Raw genomic sequence first — 27,903 nt, 5'->3', positions numbered from 1 at the left:
AGGCTCCGAGTGCCTTTGTGGGCGGCCGGGGAGGCTCCGAGTGCCTTTTGGGGTGGCTGGGTCGCCTCCGAGTTCCTTTCGGGGCCGCCGGGCCGGCTCCGAGTGCCTTTGGGGGTGGCCGGGGAGGCTCCGAGTGCCTTTCGGGGCGGCCCCGGAGGCTCTGAGTGCCTTTCGGGGTGGCCGGGGAGGCTCCGAGTGACTTTGTGGGCGGCCGGGGAGGCTCCGAGTGCCTTTGGGGGCAGTCGGGGAGGCTCCGAGTGCCTTTCGGGGCAGCCGGGGAGGCTCTGAGTGCTTTTCGGGGAGGCCGGGGAGGCTCCGAGTGCCTTTCGGGGCGGCCGTGGAGGCTCCGAGTGCCTTTCGGGGAGGCTGGGGAGGCTCCGAGTGCCTTTGGGGGAGGCCGGGGAGGCTCCGAGTGCCTTTCGGGTCTGTCGGGGAGGCTCCGAGTGCCTTTCGGGGAGGCTGGGGAGGCTCCGAGTGCCTTTGTGGGCGGCCGGGCCGGCTCCGAGTGCCTTTCGGGGAGGCCGGGGAGGCTCCGAGTGCCTTTGTGGGCTGCCGTTCCCCCTCCAAATGCCATTTGGGGCGGTGGGGGAGGCTCCGAGTGCCTTTCGGGGAGGCTGGGGAGGCTCCGAGTGCCTTTCGGGGTGGCCGGGCCGCCTCCGAGTGCCTTTCGCGGCGGCCGGGCAGGCTCCGAATGCCTTTGGGGGTGGCCGGGCCGCCTCCGAGTGCCTTTGTGGGCGGCCGGGGAGGCTCCGAGTGCCTTTGTGGGAGGCCGGGGAGGCTCCGAGTGCCATTCGGGATGGGCAGGCCGGCTCCGAGTGCCTTTCGGGGCGGCCGGGCAGGCTCCGAGTGCCTTTCGGGGTGGCTGGGTCGCCTCCGAGTGCCTTTCGGGGCCGCCGGGCCGGCTCCGAGTGCCTTTCGGGGTGGCCGGGGAGGCTCCGAGTGCCATTCGGGGCGGCCCCAGAGGCTCCGAGTGCCTTTGGGGGCAGTCGGGGAGGCTCCGAGTGACTTTGTGGTCAGCCGGGGAGGCTCCGAGTGCCTTTTGGGGCAGTCGGGGAGGCTCCGAGTGCCTTTCGGGGCAGCAGGGCCGGCTCCGAGTGCCTTTCGGGGCGGCCGGGCCGCCTCCGAGTGCCTTTGGGGGCGGCCGGGCCGCCTCCGAGTGCCTTTCGGGGTGGCCGGGCCGGCTCCGAATGCCTTTTGGGGTGGCCGGGGAGGCTCCGAGTGCCTTTTGGGGCGGCCGGGCAGGCTCCGAGTGCCTTTCGGGGCAGCCGGGGAGGCTCTGAGTGCTTTTCGGGGAGGCCGGGGAGGCTCTGAGTGCCTTTGTGGGTGGCCGTGGAGGCTCCGAGTGCCTTTCGGGGAGGCTGGGGAGGCTCCGAGTGCCTTTCGGGGAGGCCGGGGAGGCTCCGAGTGCCTTTCGGGGTGGCCGGGGAGGCTCCGAGTGCCTTTGTGGGCGGCCGTTCCCCCTCCAAATGCCATTTGTGGCGGTGGGGGAGGCTCCGAGTGCCTTTCGGGGTGGCCGTTCCCCCTCCGAATGCCTTTGGGGGCGGCTGGGCCGGTCCCAGTGCCTTTGTGGGCGGCCGGGGAGGCTGCGAGTGCCTTTCGGGGCGGCCAGGTCGCCTCCGAGTGCCTTTCGGGGCGGCCGGGCAGGCTTCGAGTGCCTTTGGGGGCGGCCGGGCCACCTCCGAGTGCCTTTGTGGGCAGCCGGGGAGGCTCCGAGTGCCTTTGTGGGAGGCCGGGGAGGCTCCGAGTGCCATTCGGGACGGGCAGGCCGGCTCCGAGTGCCTTTCGGGTCTGTCGGGGAGGCTCCGAGTGCCTTTGTGGGCGGCCGGGGAGGCTCCGAGTGCCTTTCGGGGTGGCTGGGTCGCCTCCGAGTGCCTTTCGGGGCCGCCGGGCCGGCTCTGAGTTCCTTTGGGGGTGGCCGGGGAGGCTCCGAGTGCCTTTCGGGGCGGCCCCAGAGGCTCTGAGTGCCTTTCGGGGCGGCCGTTCACCCTCCGAGTGCCTTTCTGGGAGGCCGGGCCACCTCCGAGTGCCTTTGGGGGTGGCCGGGGAGGCTCCGAGTGCCTTTCGGGGTGGCCGGGGAGGCTCCGAGTGCCTTTCGGGGAGGCCGGGGAGGCTCCGAGTGCCTTTCGGGGAGGCCGGGCCGCCTCCGAGTGCCTTTTGGGGTGGCCGGGGAGGCTCCGAGTGCCTTTTGGGGCGGCCAGGTCGCCTCTGAGTGCCTTTCGGGGCGGCCAGGCAGGCTCCGAGTGCCTTTTGGGGCGGCCAGGTTGCCTCCGAGTGCCTTTTGGGGCGGTCGGGGAGGCTCCGAGTGCCTTTCGGGGCGGCCGTGGAGGCTCCAAGTGCCTTTCGGGGTGGCCGTTCCCCCTCCGAATGCCTTTCGGGGCGTCTGGGCCGGTCCCAGTGAATTTCGGGGGGGCCGGGCCGCCTCCGAGTGCCTTTCGGGGCGGCCGGGGAGGCTCCGAGTGCCTTTCAGGGCGGCTGGGCAGGCTCCGAGTGCCTTTCGGGGCGGCCAGGTTGCCTCTGAGTGCCTTTTGAGGCGGTCGCGGAGGCTCCGAGTGCCTTTGTGGGCGGCCGGGGAGGCTCCGAGTGCCTTTCGGGGTGGCCGTTCCCCCTCCGAATGCCTTTGGGGGCGGCTGGGCCGGTCTCAGTGCCTTTGTGGGCGGCCGGGGAGGCTGCGAGTGCCTTTCGGGGCGGCCAGGCCGCCTCCGAGTGCCTTTCGGGGCGGCCGGGCAGGCTCCGAGTGCCTTTGGGGGCGGCCGGGCAGGCTCCGAGTGCCTTTGTGGGCGGCCGGGCCGGCTCCGAGTGCCTTTGTGGGAGGCCGGGGAGGCTCCGAGTGCCATTCGGGACGGGCAGGCCGGCTCCGAGTGCCTTCCGGGTCTGTCGGGGAGGCTCCGAGTGCCTTTGTGGGCGGCCGGGGAGGCTCCGAGTGCCTTTTGGGGTGGCTGGGTCGCCTCCGAGTTCCTTTCGGGGCCGCCGGGCCGGCTCCGAGTGCCTTTGGGGGTGGCCGGGGAGGCTCCGAGTGCCTTTCGGGGTGGCCGGGGAGGCTCTGAGTGCCTTTCGGGGTGGCCGGGCCGGCTCCGAGTGACTTTGTGGGCGGCCGGGGAGGCTCCGAGTGCCTTTGGGGGCAGTCGGGGAAGCTCCGAGTGCCTTTCGGGGCAGCCGGGGAGGCTCTGAGTGCTTTTCGGGGAGGCCGGGGAGGCTCCGAGTGCCTTTCGGGGCGGCCGTGGAGGCTCCGAGTGCCTTTCGGGGAGGCTGGGGAGGCTCCAAGTGCCTTTCGGGGAGGCCGGGGAGGCTCCGAGTGCCTTTCGGGGCGGCCAGGTTGCCTCCGAGTGCCTTTCGGGTCTGTCGGGGAGGCTCCGAGTGCCTTTGTGGGCGGCCGGTGAGGCTCCGAGTGCCTTTCGGGGAGGCCGGGGAGGCTCCGAGTGCCTTTGTGGGAGGCCGTTCCCCCTCCAAATGCCATTTGGGGCGGTGGGAGAGGCTCCGAGTGCCTTTCGGGGCGGACGGGGAGGCTGCGAGTGCCTTTCGGGGTGGCCAGGCCGCCTCCGAGTGCCTTTCGCGGCGGCCGGGCAGGCTCCGAATGCCTTTGGGGGCGGCCGGGCCACCTCCGAGTGCCTTTGTGGGCGGCCGGGGAGGCTCCGAGTGCCTTTGTGGGAGGCCGGGGAGGCTCCGAGTGCCATTCGGGATGGGCAGGCTGGCTCCGAGTGCCTTTCGGGGCGGCCGGGCAGGCTCCGAGTGCCTTTCGGGGTGGCTGGGTCGCCTCCGAGTGCCTTTCGGGGCCGCCGGGCCGGCTCCGAGTGCCTTTCGGGGTGGCCGGGGAGGCTCCGAGTGCCTTGCGGGGTGGCCGGGGAGGCTCCGAGTGCCTTTCGGGGCAGCCGGGGAGGCTCCGAGTGCCTTTTGGGGCAGTCGGGGAGGCTCCGAGTGCCTTTCGGGGCAGCAGGGGAGGCTCCGAGTGCCTTTCGGGGCGGCCGGGCCGCCTCCGAGTGCCTTTGGGGGCGGCCGGGCCGCCTCCGAGTGCCTTTCGGGGTGGCCGGGCCGGCTCCGAATGCCTTTTGGGGTGGCCGGGGAGGCTCCGAGTGCCTTTTGGGGCGGCCGGGCAGGCTCCGAGTGCCTTTCGGGGCAGCCGGGGAGGCTCCGAGTGCTTTTCGGGGAGGCCGGGGAGGCTCCGAGTGCCTTTGTGGGTGGCCGTGGAGGCTCCGAGTGCCTTTCGGGGAGGCTGGGGAGGCTCCGAGTGCCTTTCGGGGAGGCCGGGGAGGCTCCGAGTGCCTTTCGGGGTGGCCGGGGAGGCTCCGAGTGCCTTTTGGGTCTGTCGGGGAGGCTCCTAGTGCCTTTGTGGGCGGCCGGGCAGGCTCCGAGTGCCTTTCGGGGCGGCCGGGGAGGCTCCGAGTGCCTTTGTGGGCGGCCGTTCCCCCTCCAAATGCCATTTGTGGCGGTGGGGGAGGCTCCGAGTGCCTTTCGGGGTGGCCGTTCCCCCTCCGAATGCCTTTGGGGGCGGCTGGGCCGGTCCCAGTGCCTTTGTGGGCGGCCGGGGAGGCTGCGAGTGCCTTTCGGGGCGGCCAGGTCGCCTCCGAGTGCCTTTCGGGGCGGCCGGGCAGGCTCCGAGTGCCTTTGGGGGCGGCCGGGCCACCTCCGAGTGCCTTTGTGGGCAGCCGGGGAGGCTCCGAGTGCCTTTGTGGGAGGCCGGGGAGGCTCCGAGTGCCATTCGGGACGGGCAGGCCGGCTCCGAGTGCCTTTCGGGGAGGCCGGGGAGGCTCCGAGTGCCTTTGTGGGCGGCCGGGGAGGCTCCGAGTGCCTTTCGGGGTGGCTGGGTCGCCTCCGAGTGCCTTTCGGGGCCGCCGGGCCGGCTCCGAGTTCCTTTGGGGGTGGCCGGGGAGGCTCCGAGTGCCTTTCGGGGCGGCCCCAGAGGCTCTGAGTGCCTTTCGGGGCGGCCGTTCACCCTCCGAGTGCCTTTCTGGGAGGCCGGGCCACCTCCGAGTGCCTTTCGGGGTGGCCGGGGAGGCTCCGAGTGCCTTTCGGGGTGGCCGGGGAGGCTCCGAGTGCCTTTCGGGGAGGCCGGGGAGGCTCCGAGTGCCTTTGTGGGAGGCCGGGCCGCCTCCGAGTGCCTTTTGGGGTGGCCGGGGAGGCTCCGAGTGCCTTTTGGGGCGGCCAGGTCGCCTCTGAGTGCCTTTCGGGGCGGCCAGGCAGGCTCCGAGTGCCTTTTGGGGCGGCCAGGTTGCCTCCGAGTGCCTTTCGGGGCGGTCGGGGAGGCTCCGAGTGCCTTTCGGGACGGCCGTGGAGGCTCCAAGTGCCTTTCGGGGTGGCCGTTCCCCCTCCGAATGCCTTTCGGGGCGTCTGGGCCGGTCCCAGTGAATTTCGGGGGGGCCGGGCCGCCTCCGAGTGCCTTTCGGGGCGTCCGGGGAGGCTCCGAGTGCCTTTCAGGGCGGCCGGGCAGGCTCCGAGTGCCTTTCGGGGCGGCCAGGTTGTCTCTGAGTGCCTTTTGAGGCGGTCGCGGAGGCTCCGAGTGCCTTTGTGGGCGGCCGGGGAGGCTCCGAGTGCCTTTCGGGGTGGCCGTTCCCCCTCCGAATGCCTATAGGGGCGGCTGGGCCGGTCTCAGTGCCTTTGTGGGCGGCCGGGGAGGCTGCGAGTGCCTTTCGGGGCGGCCAGGCCGCCTCCGAGTGCCTTTCGGGGCGGCCGGGCAGGCTCCGAGTGCCTTTGGGGGCGGCCGGGCCACCTCCGAGTGCCTTTGTGGGCGGCCGGGGAGGCTCCGAGTGCCTTTGTGGGAGGCCGGGGAGGCTCCGAGTGCCATTCGGGACGGGCAGGCCGGCTCCGAGTGCCTTCCGGGTCTGTCGGGGAGGCTCCGAGTGCCTTTGTGGGCGGCCGGGGAGGCTCCGAGTGCCTTTTGGGGTGGCTGGGTCGCCTCCGAGTTCCTTTCGGGGCCGCCGGGCCGGCTCCGAGTGCCTTTGGGGGTGGCCGGGGAGGCTCCGAGTGCCTTTCGGGGTGGCCGGGGAGGCTCCGAGTGCCTTTTGGGGTGGCCGGGCCGGCTCCGAGTGCCTTTGTGGGCGGCCGGGGAGGCTCCGAGTGCCTTTCGTGGCGGTCGGGGAGGCTCCGAGTGCCTTTCGGGGCAGCCGGGGAGGCTCTGAGTGCTTTTCGGGGAGGCCGGGGAGGCTCCGAGTGCCTTTCGGGGCGGCCGTGGAGGCTCCGAGTGCCTTTCGGGGAGGCTGGGGAGGCTCCAAGTGCCTTTCGGGGAGGCCGGGGAGGCTCCGAGTGCCTTTCGGGGTGGCCGGGGAGGCTCCGAGTGCCTTTCGGGTCTGTCGGGGAGGCTCCGAGTGCCTTTGTGGGCGGCCGGTGAGGCTCCGAGTGCCTTTCGGGGAGGCCGGGGAGGCTCCGAGTGCCTTTGTGGGCGGCCGTTCCCCCTCCAAATGCCATTTCGGGCGGTGGGAGAGGCTCCGAGTGCCTTTCGGGGAGGCCGGGGAGGCTCTGAGTGCCTTTCGGGGTGGCCGGGCCGCCTCCGAGTGCCTTTCGGGGCGGCCCCGGAGGCTGCGAGTGCCTTTCGGGGCGGCCGGGGAGGCTCCGAGTGCCTTTCGGGGCGGCCGTGGAGGCTCCGAGTGCCTTTCGGGGAGGCTGGGGAGGCTCCGAGTGCCTTTCGGGGAGGCCGGGGAGGCTCCGAGTGCCTTTCGGGGTGGCCGGGGAGGCTCCGAGTGCCTTTCGGGTCTGTCGGGGAGGCTCCGAGTGCCTTTGTGGGCGGCCGGTGAGGCTCCGAGTGCCTTTCGGGGAGGCCGGGGAGGCTCCGAGTGCCTTTGTGGGCGGCCGTTCCCCCTCCAAATGCCATTTGGGGCGGTGGGAGAGGCTCCGAGTGCCTTTCGGGGAGGCCGGGGAGGCTCCAAGTGCCTTTCGGGGTGGCCGGGCCGCCTCCGAGTGCCTTTCGGGGCGGCCCCGGAGGCTGCGAGTGCCTTTCGGGGCGGCCGGGCAGGCTCCGAGTGCCTTTGTGGGCGGCCGGGGAGGCTCCGAGTGCCTTTGTGGGCGGCCGGGGAGGCTCCGAGTGCCTTTCGGGGTGGCCGTTCCCCCTCCGAATGCCTTTGGGGGCGGCTGGGCCGGTCCCAGTGCCTTTGTGGGCGGCCGGGGAGGCTGCGAGTGCCTTTCGGGGCGGCCAGGCCGCCTCCGAGTGCCTTTCGGGGCGGCCGGGCAGGCTCCGAGTGCCTTTGGGGGCGGCCGGGCCACCTCCGAGTGCCTTTGTGGGCGGCCGGGGAGGCTCCGAGTGCCTTTGTGGGAGGCCGGGGAGGCTCCGAGTGCCATTCGGGACGGGCAGGCCGGCTCCGAGTGCCTTTCGGGGAGGCCAGGCAGGCTCCGAGTGCCTTTGTGGGCGGCCGGGGAGGCTCCGAGTGCCTTTTGGGGTGGCTGGGTCGCCTCCGAGTTCCTTTCGGGGCCGCCGGGCCGGCTCCGAGTGCCTTTGGGGGTGGCCGGGGAGGCTCCGAGTGCCTTTCGGGGCGGCCCCGGAGGCTCTGAGTGCCTTTCGGGGTGGCCGGGGAGGCTCCGAGTGACTTTGTGGGCGGCCGGGGAGGCTCCGAGTGCCTTTGGGGGCAGTCGGGGAGGCTCCGAGTGCCTTTCGGGGCAGCCGGGGAGGCTCTGAGTGCTTTTCGGGGAGGCCGGGGAGGCTCCGAGTGCCTTTCGGGGCGGCCGGGGAGGCTCCGAGTGCCTTTCGGGGAGGCTGGGGAGGCTCCGAGTGCCTTTGGGGGAGGCCGGGGAGGCTCCGAGTGCCTTTCGGGGTGGCCGGGGAGGCTCCGAGTGCCTTTCGGGTCTGTCGGGGAGGCTCCGAGTGCCTTTGTGGGCGGCCGGGCCGGCTCCGAGTGCCTTTCGGGGAGGCCGGGGAGGCTCCGAGTGCCTTTGTGGGCGGCCGTTCTCCCTCCAAATGCCATTTGGGGCGGTGGGGGAGGCTCCGAGTGCCTTTCGGGGAGGCTGGGGAGGCTCCGAGTGCCTTTCGGGGTGGCCGGGCCGCCTCCGAGTGCCTTTCGCGGCGGCCGGGCAGGCTCCGAATGCCTTTGGGGGCGGCCGGGCCGCCTCCGAGTGCCTTTGTGGGCGGCCGGGGAGGCTCCGAGTACCTTTGTGGGCGGCCGGGGAGGCTCCGAGTGCCATTCGGGATGGGCAGGCTGGCTCCGAGTGCCTTTCGGGGCGGCCGGGCAGGCTCCGAGTGCCTTTCGGGGTGGCTGGGTCGCCTCCGAGTGCCTTTCGGGGCCGCCGGGCCGGCTCCGAGTGCCTTTGGGGGTGGCCGGGGAGGCTCCGAGTGCCTTTCGGGGTGGCCGGGGAGGCTCCGAGTGCCTTTTGGGGTGGCCGGGCCGGCTCCGAGTGCCTTTGTGGGCGGCCGGGGAGGCTCCGAGTGCCTTTGGGGGCAGTCGGGGAAGCTCCGAGTGCCTTTCGGGGCAGCCGGGGAGGCTCTGAGTGCTTTTCGGGGAGGCCGGGGAGGCTCCGAGTGCCTTTGTGGGCGGCCGTGGAGGCTCCGAGTGCCTTTCGGGGAGGCTGGGGAGGCTCCGAGTGCCTTTGTGGGCGGCCGGGGAGGCTCCGAGTGCCTTTCGGGGTGGCCTGGGAGGCTCCGAGTGCCTTTCGGGTCTGTCGGGGAGGCTCCGAGTGCCTTTGTGGGCGGCCGGTGAGGCTCCGAGTGCCTTTCGGGGAGGCCGGGGAGGCTCCGAGTGCCTTTGTGGGCGGCCGTTCCCCCTCCAAATGCCATTTGGGGCGGTGGGAGAGGCTCCGAGTGCCTTTCGGGGAGGCCGGGGAGGCTCCAAGTGCCTTTCGGGGTGGCCGGGCCGCCTCCGAGTGCCTTTCGGGGCGGCCCCGGAGGCTGCGAGTGCCTTTCGGGGCGGCCGGGGAGGCTCCGAGTGCCTTTCATGGCGGCCGGGCAGGCTCCGAGTGCCTTTGTGGGCGGCCGGGGAGGCTCCGAGTGCCTTTGTGGGCGGCCGGGGAGGCTCCGAGTGCCTTTCGGGGTGGCCGTTCCCCCTCCGAATGCCTTTGGGGGCGGCTGGGCCGGTCCCAGTGCCTTTGTGGGCGGCCGGGGAGGCTGCGAGTGCCTTTCGGGGCGGCCAGGTCGCCTCCGAGTGCCTTTGTGGGCGGCCGGGCAGGCTCCGAGTGCCTTTGGGGGCGGCCGGGCCACCTCCGAGTGCCTTTGTGGGCGGCCGGGGAGGCTCCGAGTGCCTTTGTGGGAGGCCGGGGAGGCTCCGAGTGCCATTCGGGACGGGCAGGCTGGCTCCGAGTGCCTTTCGGGGAGGCCAGGCAGGCTCCGAGTGCCTTTGTGGGCGGCCGGGGAGGCTCCGAGTGCCTTTTGGGGTGGCTGGGTCGCCCCCGAGTTCCTTTCGGGGCCGCCGGGCCGGCTCCGAGTGCCTTTGGGGGTGGCCGGGGAGGCTCCGAGTGCCTTTCGGGGCGGCCCCGGAGGCTCTGAGTGCCTTTCGGGGTGGCCGGGGAGGCTCCGAGTGACTTTGTGGGCGGCCAGGGAGGCTCCGAGTGCCTTTGGGGGCAGTCGGGGAGGCTCCGAGTGCCTTTCGGGGCAGCCGGGGAGGCTCTGAGTGCTTTTCGGGGAGGCCGGGGAGGCTCCGAGTGCCTTTCGGGGCGGCCGGGGAGGCTCCGAGTGCCTTTCGGGGAGGCTGGGGAGGCTCCGAGTGCCATTCGGGACGGGCAGGCCGGCTCCGAGTGCCTTTCGGGGAGGCCAGGCAGGCTCCGAGTGCCTTTCGGGGTGGCCGGGGAGGCTCCGAGTGCCTTTCGGGGTGGCTGGGTCGCCTCCGAGTGCCTTTCGGGGCCGCCGGGCCACCTCCGAGTGCTTTTCGGGGTGGCCTGGGAGGCTCCGAGTGCCTTTCGGGGCGGCCCCGGAGGCTCTGAGTGCCTTTCGGGGTGGCCGAGGAGGCTCCGAGTGCTTTTTGGGGTGGCCGTTGAGGCTCCGAGTGCCTTTGTGGGCAGCCGTGGAGGCTCCGAGTGCCTTTGTGGGAGGCTGGGGAGGCTCCGAGTGCCTTTCGGGGAGGCCGGGGAGGCTCCGAGTGCCTTTCGGGGTGGTCGGGGAGGCTCCGAGTGCCTTTCGGGTCTGTCGGGGAGGCTCCGAGTGCCTTTGTGGGCGGCCGGGCCTGCTCCGAGTGCCTTTCGGGGAGGCCGGGGAGGCTCCGAGTGCCTTTCGGGGCGGCCGGGCCGCCTCCGAGTGCCTTTTGGGGTGGCCGGGGAGGCTCCGAGTGCCTTTCCGGGCGGCCAGGTCGCCTCTGAGTGCCTTTCGGGGCGGTCGGGGAGGCTCCGAATGACTTTCTGGGCGGCCGGGGAGGCTCCGAGTGCCTTTGGGGGCAGTTGGGGAGGCTCCGAGTGCCTTTCGGGGCAGCCGGGCAGGCTCTGAGTGCCTTTGTGGGCGGCCGTGGAGGCTCCGAGTGCCTTTCGGGGAGGCCGGGGAGGCTCCGAGTGCCTTTCGGGGCGGCCGGGCCGCCTCCGAGTGCCTTTCGGGGTGGCCGGGGAGGCTCCGAGTGCCTTTTGGGGTGGCCGTGGAGGCTCCGAGTGCCTTTGTGGGCGGCCGGGCCGGCTCCGAGTGCCTTTTGGGGCGGCCAGGTTGCCTCTGAGTGCCTTTCGGGGCGGTCGGGGAGGCTCCGAGTGCCTTTCGGGGCGGCCGTGGAGGCTCCGAATGCCTTTCGGGGTGGCCGTTCCCCCTCCGAATGCCTTTGGGGGCAGCTGGGCCGGTCGCAGTGCCTTTGTGGGTGGCCGGAGAGGCTCCGAGTGCCTTTCGGGGTGGCTGGGTCGCCTCCGAGTGCCTTTCGGGGCCGCCGGGCCGGCTCCGAGTGCCTTTCGGGGTGGCAGGGGGGGCTCTGAGTGCTTTTCGGGGAGGCCGGGGAGGCTCCGAGTGCCTTTGTGGGCGGCCGTTCCCCCTCCAAATGCCATTTGGGGCGGTGGGGGAGGCTCCGAGTGCGTTTGTGGGCAGCCGGGGAGGCTCCGAGTGCCTTTCGGGGTGGCCGGGCCGCCTCTGAGTGCCTTTTGGGGTGGCCGGGGAGGCTCCGAGTGCCTTTGTGGGCGGCCAGGTCGCCTCTGAGTGCCTTTCGGGGCGGCCGGGCAGGCTCCGAGTGCCTTTTCGGGCGGCCGGAGAGGCTCCGAGTGCCTTTGAGGGCAGTCGGGGAGGCTCCGAGTGCCTTTCGGGGCGGCCGGGGAGGCTCCGAGTGCCTTTGTGGGCGGCCGTTCCCCCTCCAAATGCTATTTGGGGCGGTGGGGGAGGCTCCGAGTGCCTTTCGGGGAGGCTGGGGAGGCTCCGAGTGCCTTTCGGGGCGGCCGGGGAGGCTCCGAGTACCTTTCGGGGCGGTCGGGGAGGCTCCGAGTGCCTTTCGGGTCTGTCGGGGAGGCTCCGAGTGCCTTTGTGGGCGGCCGGGCCGGCTCCGAGTGCCTTTCGGGGTGGCCGGGGAGGCTCCGAGTGCCTTTGTGGGCGGCCGTTCCCCCTCCAAATGCCATTTGTAGCGGTGGGGGAGGCTCCGAGTGCCTTTCGGGGAGGCCGGGGAGGCTCCGAGTGCCTTTCGGGGCGGCCGGGCCGCCTCCGAGTGCCTTTCGGGGTGGCCGGGGAGGCTCCGAGTGCCTTTGTGGGCGGCCAGGTCGCCTCTGAGTGCCTTTCGGGGCGGCCGGGCAGGCTCCGAGTGCCTTTCGGGGCGGCCAGGTTGCCTCCGAGTGCCTTTTGGGGTGGTCGGGGAGGCTCCGAGTGCCTTTCGGGGCGGCCGGGGAGGCTCCGAGTGCCTTTTGGGGTGGCCGGGGAGGCTCCGAGTGCCTTTGTGGGCGGCCAGGTCGCCTCCGAGTGCCTTTCGGGGCGGCCGGGGAGGCTCCGAGTGCCTTTCATGGCGGCCGGGCAGGCTCCGAGTGCCTTTCGGGGCAGCCAGGTTGTCTCTGAGTGCCTTTTGAGGCGGTCGCGGTGGCTCCGAGTGCCTTTGTGGGCGGCCGGGGAGGCTCCGAGTGCCTTTCGGGGTGGCCGTTCCCCCTCCGAATGCCTTTGGGGGCGGCTGGGCCGGTCCCAGTGCCTTTCGGGGCGGACGGGGAGGCTGCGAGTGCCTTTCGGGGTGGCCAGGCCGCCTCCGAGTGCCTTTGTGGGCGGCCGGGCAGGCTCCGAATGCCTTTGGGGGCGGCCGGGCCACCTCCGAGTGCCTTTGTGGGCGGCCGGGGAGGCTCCGAGTGCCTTTGTGGGAGGCCGGGGAGGATCCGAGTGCCATTCGGGATGGGCAGGCTGGCTCCGAGTGCCTTTCGGGGCGGCCGGGCAGGCTCCGAGTGCCTTTCGGGGTGGCTGGGTCGCCTCCGAGTGCCTTTTGGGGTGGCCGGGGAGGCTCCGAGTGCCTTTCGGGGAGGCCGGGGAGGCTCCGATTACCTTTCGGGGCGGTCGGGGAGGCTCCGAGTGCCTTTCGGGTCTGTCGGGGAGGCTCCGAGTGCCTTTGTGGGCGGCCGGGCCGGCTCCGAGTGCCTTTCGGGGTGGCCGGGGAGGCTCCGAGTGCCTTTGTGGGCGGCCGTTCCCCCTCCAAATGCCATTTGGGGCGGTGGGGGAGGCTCCGAGTGCCTTTCGGGGAGGCCGGGGAGGCTCCGAGTGCCTTTCGGGGCGGCCGGGCCGCCTCCGAGTGCCTTTTGGGGTGGCCGGGGAGGCTCCGAGTGCCTTTGTGGGCGGCCAGGTCGCCTCTGAGTGCCTTTCGAGGCGGCCGGGCCGGCTCCGAGTGCCTTTCGGGGAGGCCGGGCAGGCTCCGAGTGCCTTTCGGGGCGGCCAGGTTGCCTCTGAGTGCCTTTCGGGGCGGCCGGGGAGGCTCCGAGTGCCTTTCGGGGCGGCCGGGGAGGCTCCGAGTGCCTTTCGGGGCGGCCAGGTTGTCTCTGAGTGCCTTTTGAGGCGGTCGCGGAGGCTCCGAGTGCCTTTGTGGGCGGCCGGGGAGGCTCCGAGTGCCTTTCGGGGTGGCCGTTCCCCCTCCGAATGCCTTTGGGGGCGGCTGGGCCGGTCCCAGTGCCTTTCGGGGCGGACGGGGAGGCTGCAAGTGCCTTAAGGGGTGGCCAGGCCGCCTCCGAGTGCCTTTCGGGGCGGCCGGGCCGGCTCCGAATGCCTTTGGGGGCGGCCGGGCCACCTCCGAGTGCCTTTGTGGGCGGCCGGGGAGGCTCCGAGTGCCTTTGTGGGAGGCCGGGGAGGATCCGAGTGCCATTCGGGATGGGCAGGCTGGCTCCGAGTGCCTTTCGGGGCGGCCGGGGAGGCTCCGAGTGCCTTTCGGGGTGGCCGGGGAGGCTCCGAGTGCCTTTCGGGGCGGCCCCAGAGGCTCCGAGTGCCTTTGGGGGCAGTCGGGGAGGCTCCGAGTGACTTTGTGGTCAGCCGGGGAGGCTCCGAGTGCCTTTTGGGGCAGTCGGGGAGGCTCCGAGTGCCTTTCGGGGCAGCAGGGCCGGCTCCGAGTGCCTTTCGGGGAGGCCAGGCAGGCTCCGAGTGCTTTTCGGGGTGGCCGGGGAGGCTCCGAGTGCCTTTCGGGGTGGCTGGGTCGCCTCCGAGTGCCTTTTGGGGTGGCCGGGGAGGCTCCGAATGACTTTCTGGGCGGCCAGGTCGCCTCTGAGTGCCTTTCGGGGCGGTCGGGGAGGCTCCGAATGACTTTCTGGGCGGCCGGGGAGGCTCCGAGTGCCTTTGGGGGCAGTTGGGGAGGCTCCGAATGCCTTTCGGGGCAGCCGGGGAGGCTCTGAGTGCCTTTGTGGGCGGCCGTGGAGGCTCCGAGTGCCTTTCGGGGAGGCCGGGGAGGCTCCGAGTGCCTTTCGGGGCGGCCGGGCCGCCTCCGAGTGCCTTTCGGGGTGGCCGGGGAGGCTCCGAGTGCCTTTTGGGGCGGCCGGGGAGGCTCCGAGTGCCTTTGTGGGCGGCCGGGCCGGCTCCGAGTGCCTTTTGGGGCGGCCAGGTTGCCTCTGAGTGCCTTTTGGGGCGGTGGGGGAGGCTCCGAGTGCCTTTCGGGGCGGCCGTGGAGGCTCCGAGTGCCTTTCGGGGTGGCCGTTCCCCCTCCGAATGCCTTTGGGGGCGGCTGGGCCGGTCCCAGTGCCTTTGTGGGCGGCCGGGGAGGCTCCGAGTGCCTTTCGGGGTGGCTGGGTCGCCTCCGAGTGCCTTTCGGGGCCGCCGGGCCGGCTCCGAGTGCCTTTCGGGGTGGCAGGGGGGGCTCTGAGTGCTTTTCGGGGAGGCCGGGGAGGCTCCGAGTGCCTTTGTGGGCGGCCGTTCCCCCTCCAAATGCCATTTGGGGCGGTGGGTGAGGCTCCGAGTGCATTTGTGGGCAGCCGGGGAGGCTCCGAGTGCCTTTTGGGGCGGCCAGGTCGCCTCTGAGTGCCTTTCGGGGCGGCCGGGCAGGCTCCGAGTGCCTTTTGGGGCGGCCGGAGAGGCTCCGAGTGCCTTTGGGGGCAGTCGGGGAGGCTCCGAGTGCCTTTCGGGGCGGCCGGGGAGGCTCCGAGTGCCTTTGTGGGCGGCCGTTCCCCCTCCAAATGCCATTTGGGGCGGTGGGGGAGGCTCCGAGTGCCTTTCGGGGAGGCTGGGGAGGCTCCGAGTGCCTTTCGGGGCGGCCGGGGAGGCTCCGAGTGCCTTTCGTGGCGGTCGGGGAGGCTCCGAGTGCCTTTCGGGTCTGTCGGGGAGGCTCCGAGTGCCTTTGTGGGCGGCCGGGCCGGCTCCGAGTGCCTTTCGGGGTGGCCGGGGAGGCTCCGAGTGCCTTTGTGGGCGGCCGGGCCGCCTCCGAGTGCATTTTGGGGTGGCCGGGGAGGCTCCGAATGACTTTCTGGGCGGCCAGGTCGCCTCTGAGTGCCTTTCGGGGCGGTCGGGGAGGCTCCGAATGACTTTCTGGGCGGCCGGGGAGGCTCCGAGTGCCTTTGGGGGCAGTTGGGGAGGCTCCGAGTGCCTTTCGGGGCAGCCGGGGAGGCTCTGAGTGCCTTTGTGGGCGGCCGTGGAGGCTCCGAGTGCCTTTCGGGGAGGCCGGGGAGGCTCCGAGTGCCTTTCGGGGCGGCCGGGCCGCCTCCGAGTGCCTTTCGGGGTGGCCGGGGAGGCTCCGAGTGCCTTTTGGGGTGGCCGGGGAGGCTCCGAGTGCCTTTGTGGACGGCCGGGCCGGCTCCGAGTGCCTTTTGGGGCGGCCAGGTTGCCTCTGAGTGCCTTTCGGGGCGGTCGGGGAGGCTCCGAGTGCCTTTCGGGGCGGCCGTGGAGGCTCCGAGTGCCTTTCGGGGTGGCCGTTCCCCCTCCGAATGCCTTTGGGGGCGGCTGGGCCGGTCCCAGTGCCTTTGTGGGCGGCCGGGGAGGCTCCGAGTGCCTTTCGGGGTGGCTGGGTCGCCTCCGAGTGCCTTTCGGGGCCGCCGGGCCGGCTCCGAGTGCCTTTCGGGGTGGCAGGGGGGGCTCTGAGTGCTTTTCGGGGAGGCCGGGGAGGCTCCGAGTGCCTTTGTGGGCGGCCGTTCCCCCTCCAAATGCCATTTGGGGTGGTGGGGGAGGCTCCGAGTGCGTTTGTGGGCAGCCGGGGAGGCTCCGAGTGCCTTTCGGGGTGGCCGGGCCGCCTCCGAGTGCCTTTTGGGGTGGCCGGGGAGGCTCCGAGTGCCTTTTGGGGCGGCCAGGTCGCCTCTGAGTGCCTTTCGGGGCGGCCGGGCAGGCTCTGAGTGCCTTTCGGGGCGGCCGGAGAGGCTCCGAGTGCCTTTGGGGGCAGTCGGGGAGGCTCCGAGTGCCTTTCGGGGCGGCCGGGGAGGCTCCGAGTGCCTTTGGGGGCGGCCGTTCCCCCTCCAAATGCCATTTGGGGCGGTGGGGGAGGCTCCGAGTGCCTTTCGGGGAGGCTGGGGAGGCTCCGAGTGCCTTTCGGGGCGGTCGGGGAGGCTCCGAGTGCCTTTCGGGGCGGTCGGGGAGGCTCCGAGTGCCTTTCGGGTCTGTCGGGGAGGCTCCGAGTGCCTTTGTGGGCGGCCACGCCGGCTCCGAGTGCCTTTCGGGGTGGCCGGGGAGGCTCCGAGTGCCTTTGTGGGCGGCCGTTCCCCCTCCAAATGCCATTTGGGGCGGTGGGGGAGGCTCCGAGTGCCTTTCGGGGCGGCCGGGGAGGCTCCGAGTGCCTTTCGGGGCGGCCGGGCCGCCTCCGAGTGCCTTTTGGGGTGGCCGGGGAGGCTCCGAGTGCCTTTGTGGGCGGCCAGGTCGCCTCTGAGTGCCTTTCGGGGCGGCCGGGCAGGCTCCGAGTGCCTTTCGGGGCGGCCAGGTTGCCTCCGAGTGCCTTTGTGGGCGGCCGGGGAGGCTCCGAGTGCCTTTCGGGGCGGCCGGGGAGGCTCCGAGTGCCTTTTGGGGTGGCCGGGGAGGCTCCGAGTGCCTTTGTGGGCGGCCAGGTCGCCTCTGAGTGCCTTTCGGGGCGGCCGGGGAGGCTCCGAGTGCCTTTCATGGCGGCCGGGAAGGCTCCGAGTGCCTTTCGGGGCAGCCAGGTTGTCTCTGAGTGCCTTTTGAGGCGGTCGCGGAGGCTCCGAGTGCCTTTGTGGGCGGCCGGGGAGGCTCCGAGTGCCTTTCGGGGTGGCCGTTCCCCCTCCGAATGCCTTTGGGGGCGGCTGGGCCGGTCCCAGTGCCTTTCGGGGCGGACGGGGAGGCTGCGAGTGCCTTTCGGGGTGGCCAGGCCGCCTCCGAGTGCCTTTCGCGGCGGCCGGGCAGGCTCCGAATGCCTTTGGGGGCGGCCGGGCCACCTCCGAGTGCCTTTGTGGGCGGCCGGGGAGGCTCCGAGTGCCTTTGTGGGAGGCCGGGGAGGCTCCGAGTGCCATTCGGGATGGGCAGGCCGGCTCCGAGTGCCTTTCGGGGCGGCCGGGCAGGCTCCGAGTGCCTTTCGGGGTGGCTGGGTCGCCTCCGAGTGCCTTTCGGGGCCGCCGGGCCGGCTCCGAGTGCCTTTCGGGGTGGCCGGGGAGGCTCCGAGTGCCTTGCGGGGCGGCCGGGCCGGCTCCGAGTGCCTTTGGGGGCAGTCGGGGAGGCTCCGAGTGACTTTGTGGTCAGCCGGGGAGGCTCCGAGTGCCTTTTGGGGCAGTCGGGGAGGCTCCGAGTGCCTTTCGGGGCAGCAGGGGAGGCTCCGAGTGCCTTTCGGGGCGGCCGGGCCGCCTCCGAGTGCCTTTGGGGGCGGCCGGGCCGCCTCTGAGTGCCTTTCGGGGTGGCCGGGCCGGCTCCGAATGCCTTTTGGGGTGGCCGGGGAGGCTCCGAGTGCCTTTTGGGGCGGCCGGGCAGGCTCCGAGTGCCTTTCGGGGCAGCCGGGGAGGCTCTGAGTGCTTTTCGGGGAGGCCGGGGAGGCTCTGAGTGCCTTTGTGGGTGGCCGTGGAGGCTCCGAGTGCCTTTCGGGGAGGCCGGGGAGGCTCCGAGTGCCTTTCGGGGTGGCCGGGGAGGCTCCGAGTGCCTTTTGGGTCTGTCGGGGAGGCTCCGAGTGCTTTTGTGGGCGGCCGGGCAGGCTCCGAGTGCCTTTCGGGGCGGCCGGGGAGGCTCCGAGTGCCTTTGTGGGCGGCCGTTCCCCCTCCAAATGCCATTTGTGGCGGTGGGGGAGGCTCCGAGTGCCTTTCGGGGTGGCCGTTCCCCCTCCGAATGCCTTTGGGGGCGGCTGGGCCGGTCCCAGTGCCTTTGTGGGCGGCCGGGGAGGCTGCGAGTGCCTTTCGGGGCGGCCAGGTCGCCTCCGAGTGCCTTTCGGGGCGGCCGGGCAGGCTTCGAGTGCCTTTGGGGGCGGCCGGGCCACCTCCGAGTGCCTTTGTGGGCAGCCGGGGAGGCTCCGAGTGCCTTTGTGGGAGGCCGGGGAGGCTCCGAGTGCCATTCGGGACGGGCAGGCCGGCTCCGAGTGCCTTTCGGGGAGGCCAGGGAGGCTCCGAGTGCCTTTGTGGGCGGCCGGGGAGGCTCCGAGTGCCTTTCGGGGTGGCTGGGTCGCCTCCGAGTGCCTTTCGGGGCCGCCGGGCCGGCTCCGAGTTCCTTTGGGGGTGGCCGGGGAGGCTCCGAGTGCCTTTCGGGGCGGCCCCAGAGGCTCTGAACGCCTTTCGGGGCGGCCGTTCACCCTCCGAGTGCCTTTCTGGGAGGCCGGGCCACCTCCGAGTGCCTTTCGGGGTGGCCGGGGAGGCTCCGAGTGCCTTTCGGGGTGGCCGGGGAGGCTCCGAGTGCCTTTCGGGGAGGCCGGGGAGGCTCCGAGTGCCTTTGTGGGAGGCCGGGCCGCCTCCGAGTGCCTTTTGGGGTGGCCGGGGAGGCTCCGAGTGCCTTTCGGGGCGGCCGTGGAGGCTCCAAGTGCCTTTCGGGGTGGCCGTTCCCCCTCCGAATGCCTTTCGGGGCGTCTGGGCCGGTCCCAGTGAATTTCGGGGGGGCCGGGCCGCCTCCGAGTGCCTTTCGGGGCGTCCGGGGAGGCTCCGAGTGCCTTTCAGGGCGGCCGGGCAGGCTCCGAGTGCCTTTCGGGGCGGCCAGGTTGTCTCTGAGTGCCTTTTGAGGCGGTCGCGGAGGCTCCGAGTGCCTTTGTGGGCGGCCGGGGAGGCTCCGAGTGCCTTTCGGGGTGGCCGTTCCCCCTCCGAATGCCTTTGGGGGCGGCTGGGCCGGTCTCAGTGCCTTTGTGGGCGGCCGGGGAGGCTGCGAGTGCCTTTCGGGGCGGCCAGGCCGCCTCCGAGTGCCTTTCGGGGCGGCCGGGCAGGCTCCGAGTGCCTTTGGGGGCGGCCGGGCAGGCTCCGAGTGCCTTTGTGGGCGGCCGGGCCGGCTCCGAGTGCCTTTGTGGGAGGCCGGGGAGGCTCCGAGTGCCATTCGGGACGGGCAGGCCGGCTCCGAGTGCCTTCCGGGTCTGTCGGGGAGGCTCCGAGTGCCTTTGTGGGCGGCCGGGGAGGCTCCGAGTGCCTTTTGGGGTGGCTGGGTCGCCTCCGAGTGCCTTTCGGGGCCGCCGGGCCGGCTCCGAGTGCCTTTGGGGGTGGCCGGGGAGGCTCCGAGTGCCTTTCGGGGTGGCCGGGGAGGCTCCGAGTGCCTTTTGGGGTGGCCGGGCCGGCTCCGAGTGCCTTTGTGGGCGGCCGGGGAGGCTCCGAGTGCCTTTGGGGGCAGTCGGGGAAGCTCCGAGTGCCTTTCGGGGCAGCCGGGGAGGCTCTGAGTGCTTTTCGGGGAGGCCGGGGAGGCTCCGAGTGCCTTTCGGGGCGGCCGGGGAGGCTCCGAGTGCCTTTCGGGGAGGCTGGGGAGGCTCCAAGTGCCTTTCGGGGAGGCCGGGGAGGCTCCGAGTGCCTTTCGGGGTGGCCGGGGAGGCTCCGAGTGCCTTTCGGGTCTGTCGGGGAGGCTCCGAGTGCCTTTGTGGGCGGCCGGTGAGGCTCCGAGTGCCTTTCGGGGAGGCCGGGGAGGCTCCGAGTGCCTTTGTGGGCGGCCGTTCCCCCTCCAAATGCCATTTGGGGCGGTGGGAGAGGCTCCGAGTGCCTTTCGGGGAGGCCGGGGAGGCTCCAAGTGCCTTTCGGGGTGGCCGGGCCGCCTCCGAGTGCCTTTCGGGGCGGCCCCGGAGGCTGCGAGTGCCTTTCGGGGCGGCCGGGGAGGCTCCGAGTGCCTTTCATGGCGGCCGGGCAGGCTCCGAGTGCCTTTCGGGGCGGCCGGGGAGGCTCCGAGTGCCTTTGTGGGCGGCCGGGGAGGCTCCGAGTGCCTTTCGGGGTGGCCGTTCCCCCTCCGAATGCCTTTGGGGGCGGCTGGGCCGGTCCCAGTGCCTTTGTGGGCGGCCGGGGAGGCTCCGAGTGCCTTTGGGGGCAGTCGGGGAAGCTCCGAGTGCCTTTCGGGGCAGCCGGGGAGGCTCTGAGTGCTTTTCGGGGAGGCCGGGGAGGCTCCGAGTGCCTTTCGGGGCGGCCGGGGAGGCTCCGAGTGCCTTTCGGGGAGGCTGGGGAGGCTCCGAGTGCCATTCGGGACGGGCAGGCCGGCTCCGAGTGCCTTTCGGGGAGGCCAGGCAGGCTCCGAGTGCCTTTCGGGGTGGCCGGGGAGGCTCCGAGTGCCTTTCGGGGTGGCTGGGTCGCCTCCGAGTGCCTTTCGGGGCCGCCGGGCCACCTCCGAGTGCTTTTCGGGGTGGCCTGGGAGGCTCCGAGTGCCTTTCGGGGCGGCCCCGGAGGCTCTGAGTGCCTTTCGGGGTGGCCGGGGAGGCTCCGAGTGACTTTGTGGGCGGCCGGGGAGGCTCCGAGTGCCTTTGGGGGCAGTCGGGGAGGCTCCGAGTGCCTTTCGGGGCAGCCGGGGAGGCTCTGAGTGCTTTTCGGGGAGGCCGGGGAGGCTCCGAGTGCCTTTCGGGGCGGCCGGGGAGGCTCCGAGTGCCTTTCGGGGAGGCTGGGGAGGCTCCGAGTGCCTTTGGGGGAGGCCGGGGAGGCTCCGAGTGCCTTTCGGGTCTGTCGGGGAGGCTCCGAGTGCCTTTCGGGTCTGTCGGGGAGGCTCCGAGTGCCTTTGTGGGCGGCCGGGCCGGCTCCGAGTGCCTTTCGGGGAGGCCGGGGAGGCTCCGAGTGCCTTTGTGGGCGGCCGTTCCCCCTCCAAATGCCATTTGGGGCGGTGGGGGAGGCTCCGAGTGCCTTTCGGGGAGGCTGGGGAGGCTCCGAGTGCCTTTCGGGGTGGCCAGGCCGCCTCCGAGTGCCTTTCGCGGCGGCCGGGCAGGCTCCGAATGCCTTTGGGGGCGGCCGGGCCACCTCCGAGTGCCTTTGTGGGCGGCCGGGGAGGCTCCGAGTGCCTTTGTGGGAGGCCGGGGAGGCTCCGAGTGCCATTCGGGATGGGCAGGCTGGCTCCGAGTGCCTTTCGGGGCGGCCGGGCAGGCTCCGAGTGCCTTTCGGGGTGGCTGGGTCGCCTCCGAGTGCCTTTCGGGGCCGCCGGGCAGGCTCCGAGTGCCTTTCGGGGTGGCCAGGGAGGCTCCGAGTGCCTTGCGGGGCGGCCCCAGAGGCTCCGAGTGCCTTTGGGGGCAGTCGGGGAGGCTCCGAGTGACTTTGTGGTCAGCCGGGGAGGCTCCGAGTGCCTTTTGGGGCAGTCGGGGAGGCTCCGAGTGCCTTTCGGGGCAGCAGGGCCGGCTCCGAGTGCCTTTTGGGGCGGCCGGGCCGCCTCCGAGTGCCTTTGGGGGCGGCCGGGCCGCCTCCGAGTGCCTTTCGGGGTGGCCGGGCCGGCTCCGAATGCCTTTTGGGGTGGCCGGGGAGGCTCCGAGTGCCTTTTGGGGCGGCCGGGCAGGCTCCGAGTGCCTTTCGGGGCGGCCGGGGAGGCTCTGAGTGCCTTTCGGGGTGGCCGGGCCGGCTCCGAATGCCTTTTGGGGTGGCCGGGGAGGCTCCGAGTGCCTTTTGGGGCGGCCAGGTCGCCTCTGAGTGCCTTTCGGGGCGGCCGGGCAGGCTCTGAGTGCCTTTCGGGGCGGCCGGAGAGGCTCCGAGTGCCTTTGGGGGCAGTCGGGGAGGCTCCGAGTGCCTTTCGGGGCGGCCGGGGAGGCTCCGAGTGCCTTTGGGGGCGGCCGTTCCCCCTCCAAATGCCATTTGGGGCGGTGGGGGAGGCTCCGAGTGCCTTTCGGGGAGGCTGGGGAGGCTCCGAGTGCCTTTCGGGGCGGTCGGGGAGGCTCCGAGTGCCTTTCGGGGCGGTCGGGGAGGCTCCGAGTGCCTTTCGGGTCTGTCGGGGAGGCTCCGAGTGCCTTTGTGGGCGGCCACGCCGGCTCCGAGTGCCTTTCGGGGTGGCCGGGGAGGCTCCGAGTGCCTTTGTGGGCGGCCGTTCCCCCTCCAAATGCCATTTGGGGCGGTGGGGGAGGCTCCGAGTGCCTTTCGGGGCGGCCGGGGAGGCTCCGAGTGCCTTTCGGGGCGGCCGGGCCGCCTCCGAGTGCCTTTTGGGGTGGCCGGGGAGGCTCCGAGTGCCTTTGTGGGCGGCCAGGTCGCCTCTGAGTGCCTTTCGGGGCGGCCGGGCAGGCTCCGAGTGCCTTTCGGGGCGGCCAGGTTGCCTCCGAGTGCCTTTGTGGGCGGCCGGGGAGGCTCCGAGTGCCTTTCGGGGCGGCCGGGGAGGCTCCGAGTGCCTTTTGGGGTGGCCGGGGAGGCTCCGAGTGCCTTTGTGGGCGGCCAGGTCGCCTCTGAGTGCCTTTCGGGGCGGCCGGGGAGGCTCCGAGTGCCTTTCATGGCGGCCGGGCAGGCTCCGAGTGCCTTTCGGGGCAGCCAGGTTGTCTCTGAGTGCCTTTTGAGGCGGTCGCGGAGGCTCCGAGTGCCTTTGTGGGCGGCCGGGGAGGCTCCGAGTGCCTTTCGGGGTGGCCGTTCCCCCTCCGAATGCCTTTGGGGGCGGCTGGGCCGGTCCCAGTGCCTTTCGGGGCGGACGGGGAGGCTGCGAGTGCCTTTCGGGGTGGCCAGGCCGCCTCCGAGTGCCTTTCGCGGCGGCCGGGCAGGCTCCGAATGCCTTTGGGGGCGGCCGGGCCACCTCCGAGTGCCTTTGTGGGCGGCCGGGGAGGCTCCGAGTGCCTTTGTGGGAGGCCGGGGAGGCTCCGAGTGCCATTCGGGATGGGCAGGCCGGCTCCGAGTGCCTTTCGGGGCGGCCGGGCAGGCTCCGAGTGCCTTTCGGGGTGGCTGGGTCGCCTCCGAGTGCCTTTCGGGGCCGCCGGGCCGGCTCCGAGTGCCTTTCGGGGTGGCCGGGGAGGCTCCGAGTGCCTTGCGGGGCGGCCGGGCCGGCTCCGAGTGCCTTTGGGGGCAGTCGGGGAGGCTCCGAGTGACTTTGTGGTCAGCCGGGGAGGCTCCGAGTGCCTTTTGGGGCAGTCGGGGAGGCTCCGAGTGCCTTTCGGGGCAGCAGGGGAGGCTCCGAGTGCCTTTCGGGGCGGCCGGGCCGCCTCCGAGTGCCTTTGGGGGAGGCCGGGCCGCCTCTGAGTGCCTTTCGGGGTGGCCGGGCCGGCTCCGAATGCCTTTTGGGGTGGCCGGGGAGGCTCCGAGTGCCTTTTGGGGCGGCCGGGCAGGCTCCGAGTGCCTTTCGGGGCAGCCGGGGAGGCTCTGAGTGCTTTTCGGGGAGGCCGGGGAGGCTCTGAGTGCCTTTGTGGGTGGCCGTGGAGGCTCCGAGTGCCTTTCGGGGAGGCCGGGGAGGCTCCGAGTGCCTTTCGGGGTGGCCGGGGAGGCTCCGAGTGCCTTTTGGGTCTGTCGGGGAGGCTCCGAGTGCCTTTGTGGGCGGCCGGGCAGGCTCCGAGTGCCTTTCGGGGCGGCCGGGGAGGCTCCGAGTGCCTTTGTGGGCGGCCGTTCCCCCTCCAAATGCCATTTGTGGCGGTGGGGGAGGCTCCGAGTGCCTTTCGGGGTGGCCGTTCCCCCTCCGAATGCCTTTGGGGGCGGCTGGGCCGGTCCCAGTGCCTTTGTGGGCGGCCGGGGAGGCTGCGAGTGCCTTTCGGGGCGGCCAGGTCGCCTCCGAGTGCCTTTCGGGGCGGCCGGGCAGGCTTCGAGTGCCTTTGGGGGCGGCCGGGCCACCTCCGAGTGCCTTTGTGGGCGGCCGGGGAGGCTCCGAGTGCCTTTGTGGGAGGCCGGGGAGGCTCCGAGTGCCATTCGGGACGGGCAGGCCAGCTCCGAGTGCCTTTCGGGGAGGCCAGGGAGGCTCCGAGTGCCTTTGTGGGCGGCCGGGGAGGCTCCGAGTGCCTTTCGGGGTGGCTGGGTCGCCTCCGAGTGCCTTTCGGGGCCGCCGGGCCGGCTCCGAGTTCCTTTGGGGGTGGCCGGGGAGGCTCCGAGTGCCTTTCGGGGCGGCCCCAGAGGCTCTGAACGCCTTTCGGGGCGGCCGTTCACCCTCCGAGTGCCTTTCTGGGAGGCCGGGCCACCTCCGAGTGCCTTTCGGGGTGGCCGGGGAGGCTCCGAGTGCCTTTCGGGGTGGCCGGGGAGGCTCCGAGTGCCTTTCGGGGAGGCCGGGGAGGCTCCGAGTGCCTTTGTGGGAGGCCGGGCCGCCTCCGAGTGCCTTTTGGGGTGGCCGGGGAGGCTCCGAGTGCCTTTCGGGGCGGCCGTGGAGGCTCCAAGTGCCTTTCGGGGTGGCCGTTCCCCCTCCGAATGCCTTTCGGGGCGTCTGGGCCGGTCCCAGTGAATTTCGGGGGGGCCGGGCCGCCTCCGAGTGCCTTTCGGGGCGTCCGGGGAGGCTCCGAGTGCCTTTCAGGGCGGCCGGGCAGGCTCCGAGTGCCTTTCGGGGCGGCCAGGTTGTCTCTGAGTGCCTTTTGAGGCGGTCGCGGAGGCTCCGAGTGCCTTTGTGGGCGGCCGGGGAGGCTCCGAGTGCCTTTCGGGGTGGCCGTTCCCCCTCCGAATGCCTTTGGGGGCGGCTGGGCCGGTCTCAGTGCCTTTGTGGGCGGCCGGGGAGGCTGCGAGTGCCTTTCGGGGCGGCCAGGCCGCCTCCGAGTGCCTTTCGGGGCGGCCGGGCAGGCTCCGAGTGCCTTTGGGGGCGGCCGGGCAGGCTCCGAGTGCCTTTGTGGGCGGCCGGGCCGGCTCCGAGTGCCTTTGTGGGAGGCCGGGGAGGCTCCGAGTGCCATTCGGGACGGGCAGGCCGGCTCCGAGTGCCTTCCGGGTCTGTCGGGGAGGCTCCGAGTGCCTTTGTGGGCGGCCGGGGAGGCTCCGAGTGCCTTTTGGGGTGGCTGGGTCGCCTCCGAGTGCCTTTCGGGGCCGCCGGGCCGGCTCCGAGTGCCTTTGGGGGTGGCCGGGGAGGCTCCGAGTGCCTTTCGGGGTGGCCGGGGAGGCTCCGAGTGCCTTTTGGGGTGGCCGGGCCGGCTCCGAGTGCCTTTGTGGGCGGCCGGGGAGGCTCCGAGTGCCTTTGGGGGCAGTCGGGGAAGCTCCGAGTGCCTTTCGGGGCAGCCGGGGAGGCTCTGAGTGCTTTTCGGGGAGGCCGGGGAGGCTCCGAGTGCCTTTCGGGGCGGCCGGGGAGGCTCCGAGTGCCTTTCGGGGAGGCTGGGGAGGCTCCAAGTGCCTTTCGGGGAGGCCGGGGAGGCTCCGAGTGCCTTTCGGGGTGGCCGGGGAGGCTCCGAGTGCCTTTCGGGTCTGTCGGGGAGGCTCCGAGTGCCTTTGTGGGCGGCCGGTGAGGCTCCGAGTGCCTTTCGGGGAGGCCGGGGAGGCTCCGAGTGCCTTTGTGGGCGGCCGTTCCCCCTCCAAATGCCATTTGGGGCGGTGGGAGAGGCTCCGAGTGCCTTTCGGGGAGGCCGGGGAGGCTCCAAGTGCCTTTCGGGGTGGCCGGGCCGCCTCCGAGTGCCTTTCGGGGCGGCCCCGGAGGCTGCGAGTGCCTTTCGGGGCGGCCGGGGAGGCTCCGAGTGCCTTTCATGGCGGCCGGGCAGGCTCCGAGTGCCTTTCGGGGCGGCCGGGGAGGCTCCGAGTGCCTTTGTGGGCGGCCGGGGAGGCTCCGAGTGCCTTTCGGGGTGGCCGTTCCCCCTCCGAATGCCTTTGGGGGCGGCTGGGCCGGTCCCAGTGCCTTTGTGGGCGGCCGGGGAGGCTCCGAGTGCCTTTGGGGGCAGTCGGGGAAGCTCCGAGTGCCTTTCGGGGCAGCCGGGGAGGCTCTGAGTGCTTTTCGGGGAGGCCGGGGAGGCTCCGAGTGCCTTTCGGGGCGGCCGGGGAGGCTCCGAGTGCCTTTCGGGGAGGCTGGGGAGGCTCCGAGTGCCATTCGGGACGGGCAGGCCGGCTCCGAGTGCCTTTCGGGGAGGCCAGGCAGGCTCCGAGTGCCTTTCGGGGTGGCCGGGGAGGCTCCGAGTGCCTTTCGGGGTGGCTGGGTCGCCTCCGAGTGCCTTTCGGGGCCGCCGGGCCACCTCCGAGTGCTTTTCGGGGTGGCCTGGGAGGCTCCGAGTGCCTTTCGGGGCGGCCCCGGAGGCTCTGAGTGCCTTTCGGGGTGGCCGGGGAGGCTCCGAGTGACTTTGTGGGCGGCCGGGGAGGCTCCGAGTGCCTTTGGGGGCAGTCGGGGAGGCTCCGAGTGCCTTTCGGGGCAGCCGGGGAGGCTCTGAGTGCTTTTCGGGGAGGCCGGGGAGGCTCCGAGTGCCTTTCGGGGCGGCCGGGGAGGCTCCGAGTGCCTTTCGGGGAGGCTGGGGAGGCTCCGAGTGCCTTTGGGGGAGGCCGGGGAGGCTCCGAGTGCCTTTCGGGTCTGTCGGGGAGGCTCCGAGTGCCTTTCGGGTCTGTCGGGGAGGCTCCGAGTGCCTTTGTGGGCGGCCGGGCCGGCTCCGAGTGCCTTTCGGGGAGGCCGGGGAGGCTCCGAGTGCCTTTGTGGGCGGCCGTTCCCCCTCCAAATGCCATTTGGGGCGGTGGGGGAGGCTCCGAGTGCCTTTCGGGGAGGCTGGGGAGGCTCCGAGTGCCTTTCGGGGTGGCCAGGCCGCCTCCGAGTGCCTTTCGCGGCGGCCGGGCAGGCTCCGAATGCCTTTGGGGGCGGCCGGGCCACCTCCGAGTGCCTTTGTGGGCGGCCGGGGAGGCTCCGAGTGCCTTTGTGGGAGGCCGGGGAGGCTCCGAGTGCCATTCGGGATGGGCAGGCTGGCTCCGAGTGCCTTTCGGGGCGGCCGGGCAGGCTCCGAGTGCCTTTCGGGGTGGCTGGGTCGCCTCCGAGTGCCTTTCGGGGCCGCCGGGCAGGCTCCGAGTGCCTTTCGGGGTGGCCAGGGAGGCTCCGAGTGCCTTGCGGGGCGGCCCCAGAGGCTCCGAGTGCCTTTGGGGGCAGTCGGGGAGGCTCCGAGTGACTTTGTGGTCAGCCGGGGAGGCTCCGAGTGCCTTTTGGGGCAGTCGGGGAGGCTCCGAGTGCCTTTCGGGGCAGCAGGGCCGGCTCCGAGTGCCTTTTGGGGCGGCCGGGCCGCCTCCGAGTGCCTTTGGGGGCGGCCGGGCCGCCTCCGAGTGCCTTTCGGGGTGGCCGGGCCGGCTCCGAATGCCTTTTGGGGTGGCCGGGGAGGCTCCGAGTGCCTTTTGGGGCGGCCGGGCAGGCTCCGAGTGCCTTTCGGGGCGGCCGGGGAGGCTCTGAGTGCCTTTCGGGGTGGCCGGGCCGGCTCCGAATGCCTTTTGGGGTGGCCGGGGAGGCTCCGAGTGCCTTTTGGGGCGGCCAGGTCGCCTCTGAGTGCCTTTCGGGGCGGCCGGGCAGGCTCTGAGTGCCTTTCGGGGCGGCCGGAGAGGCTCCGAGTGCCTTTGGGGGCAGTCGGGGAGGCTCCGAGTGCCTTTCGGGGCGGCCGGGGAGGCTCCGAGTGCCTTTGGGGGCGGCCGTTCCCCCTCCAAATGCCATTTGGGGCGGTGGGGGAGGCTCCGAGTGCCTTTCGGGGAGGCTGGGGAGGCTCCGAGTGCCTTTCGGGGCGGTCGGGGAGGCTCCGAGTGCCTTTCGGGGCGGTCGGGGAGGCTCCGAGTGCCTTTCGGGTCTGTCGGGGAGGCTCCGAGTGCCTTTGTGGGCGGCCACGCCGGCTCCGAGTGCCTTTCGGGGTGGCCGGGGAGGCTCCGAGTGCCTTTGTGGGCGGCCGTTCCCCCTCCAAATGCCATTTGGGGCGGTGGGGGAGGCTCCGAGTGCCTTTCGGGGCGGCCGGGGAGGCTCCGAGTGCCTTTCGGGGCGGCCGGGCCGCCTCCGAGTGCCTTTTGGGGTGGCCGGGGAGGCTCCGAGTGCCTTTGTGGGCGGCCAGGTCGCCTCTGAGTGCCTTTCGGGGCGGCCGGGCAGGCTCCGAGTGCCTTTCGGGGCGGCCAGGTTGCCTCCGAGTGCCTTTGTGGGCGGCCGGGGAGGCTCCGAGTGCCTTTCGGGGCGGCCGGGGAGGCTCCGAGTGCCTTTTGGGGTGGCCGGGGAGGCTCCGAGTGCCTTTGTGGGCGGCCAGGTCGCCTCTGAGTGCCTTTCGGGGCGGCCGGGGAGGCTCCGAGTGCCTTTCATGGCGGCCGGGCAGGCTCCGAGTGCCTTTCGGGGCAGCCAGGTTGTCTCTGAGTGCCTTTTGAGGCGGTCGCGGAGGCTCCGAGTGCCTTTGTGGGCGGCCGGGGAGGCTCCGAGTGCCTTTCGGGGTGGCCGTTCCCCCTCCGAATGCCTTTGGGGGCGGCTGGGCCGGTCCCAGTGCCTTTCGGGGCGGACGGGGAGGCTGCGAGTGCCTTTCGGGGTGGCCAGGCCGCCTCCGAGTGCCTTTCGCGGCGGCC

This window comes from Struthio camelus, unplaced genomic scaffold (assembly GCF_040807025.1).
Source record: "Struthio camelus isolate bStrCam1 unplaced genomic scaffold, bStrCam1.hap1 HAP1_SCAFFOLD_33, whole genome shotgun sequence".
Classification (NCBI taxonomy): domain Eukaryota; kingdom Metazoa; phylum Chordata; class Aves; order Struthioniformes; family Struthionidae; genus Struthio; species Struthio camelus.
The sequence above is the reverse complement of the archived record's forward strand: the minus strand, read 5'-3'. Positions refer to the sequence as shown.